Raw genomic sequence first — 2,262 nt, forward strand, 5'->3', positions numbered from 1 at the left:
CACCCTGCCAAAAATCAAAAAATGTAAAGGGCCAGTACAAATGACTTCGCGGGCCACCAATTGAAGAGCCCTGGTCTATGCGCTTTATCGGTCATTAAGTTTGTGCGTTGGATATTGCGCACCCGCTCAAGACCCTGCAATAATGCATGGTCATCCCCTGTCTGCACATCTTTGGCATAGCTCCAATGCTTGTCTTTCAAATGTTTATTCGCTTCAGATGGTATAATTGTATGCGGACGAAAGCTCCGGTAATCTCCCCCCCCCCCCCCTCCCCTCTGTCATGCAGGTGGCCTTGCAAAAACAATGAGTAGACGTCTGCATTATATAACTACCTGGCCACTTGGTAGCGATAAACAGAAAAGCGCAACACAGCAGGGTATCCTCAAGCGCTACCATAGAAGAAGCTATGAGGAAGCGCCTCAGAGAGGGCGTGTCTTGTAGTTTTGCTGGGCGCAGATGGTGCAGGCAGATACTGATAGGAGTTTCATATCACCACCACGCACTGCCTAAATATGGATGTTCTTCTGTAGCAGAACCGCAACCGCAGAACCGCAGGGGATCTTGAAAAACATTTCTTAAAACGACGACTCTGGGAAGAAAAAACTCTAGAGAATAGCCTGCCTACACACAAAACTGAAAACATTCGTTTGGGAATTTGAAGGACCCAAGGCAAGGCAAGTTATATGTCCATAATAAAACCTAGCAGAACAAGGAAATGAAAGCAGAACAAGGAAATGAAATAGCCTTACTGTCAAAATCTATCGTTATATTAATCAATATGTTGTTTCTTCCTGATGGATGTGACGTGACGTCCCGTGGATACTGTATGTCTTGGAGGAAATCATTGAAGTTCAGCTAGTCCGGTTTTAGGGTCACACATGACGTGTCGACATTAAACTCAACATCTTGAGAATAAAGTTTGGAGAGAGAACGACCGCACAAAAGTAGGGTAGGGCGATCGAAAAGGAGGACGAATGAAACATTACAGTTTTCTAACACTAACCTCCGTTGCTCAGCCAAATTCGTTCCTGTTACGTCCTTGAGTTATTATAGTCCGGTGGCATAATGAAAATACCGTTACCGAGGTGATAAAAGCACCACATTTTGCATGGTGTTTCCTTAGGGTCTATAGTGTAATTTTTGCCTAGGAGCCCTCGGAAAAAAAACTTTGTGACATGTCATATTAGAAGTATATCATTATCAATGAAATATGCTTAAATAAAACAGCGATATTCAAGTTCCTGCACAAAATAAAGTGTTCAAATGAATCCCAAAGTTAACATTTTATATGTTTATTTATGTTTATGAACTTTTACATAACTAAAGCTTCAGTATGTCAAAGTATTAGCAATATGATCTTTATTGGCCCTGTAAATGATAATTTTGCACTGTAAAAAAACGTCCCGGCCTACATTTTTCTTAAAGGGATCACATATTAATCTTTACTGAAATTCAATTTTATATTACAATATATAACAATAAGTGACACTAAAGGCTATATATACTGTTGCTGTGTAATGTATGTGTAATTTATGTTGATAAATCACCCCATCAAGTGACTATCCAAAACACACTAATCCTGTGAGTAGAACTAGTGCTGAGAGACAGACACAGATCTGTAGCTGGAAACCATACAGGTATCCTGTCTCTGCTATATTACAGAGGCTAAGCAAATGTGGTCTTTTTTAGTACTTTGATGGGAGACCTGCTTGGAAACGTATGTTGATGCTGGAAATGGTGGTGTCAGTGGCTGTCCATTAAAAGGCACTCTCCTCTCTGGTCAGCATAATATCAACCCCTGTTGCCTTAGTGATGTCATGGATACATTTAACTGCAGGAAAGGGCCTTTGAATGCAACGGTGAAACAAACTCCTGACTCACTGTGAAAATGAAAGATTAGGGGGATCCCTGAACCTCTGGTCAAATTCCCAACATGGCTACCTCACTCTCCACCTCAGGCTGGTGAGCATTCTGGCACATAATGGCTGCAATGCATCACCCAGGTGAGTGCTAAATATTGGTGGTGCTTAGTGCAGTACTTTCAGAGCATAGTAAAGCACTGTATGTAACATGTTTATATTGTTTTACCCAAGCATTAGTATAAGTATACGTATATACTCTTTTGATCCCTTGAGGGAAATTTGGTCTCTGCATTTATCCCAATCCGTGAATTAGTGAAACACACACAGCACACAGTGAACACACAGTGAGGTGCAGCACACACTAACCCGGAGCAGTGAGTTGGCTGCTACAGCGGCGTTC

General features: G+C 41.6%; 1 protein-coding gene across 3 annotated transcripts in view; it reads left to right on the forward strand.

Annotated features, from left to right (window-relative positions):
• The first annotated feature begins 443 nt into the window (after positions 1 to 443).
• Positions 444 to 2,262, forward strand: part of LOC121719406 (NACHT, LRR and PYD domains-containing protein 12-like) — an 18,444-nt gene continuing 16,625 nt past the window's right edge. For 2 of the 3 annotated variants that reach the window (XM_042104999.1, XM_042104998.1), the window contains exon 1: positions 444 to 674. The gene's annotated coding sequence lies outside the window, so the exon portion shown is untranslated. The remainder of the gene's footprint in view (positions 675 to 2,262) is intronic. The other variant, XM_042105000.1, reaches the window with a different exon arrangement.

Source organism: Alosa sapidissima, chromosome 9, assembly GCF_018492685.1.
Source record: "Alosa sapidissima isolate fAloSap1 chromosome 9, fAloSap1.pri, whole genome shotgun sequence".
In the NCBI taxonomy this organism is placed as follows: domain Eukaryota; kingdom Metazoa; phylum Chordata; class Actinopteri; order Clupeiformes; family Clupeidae; genus Alosa; species Alosa sapidissima.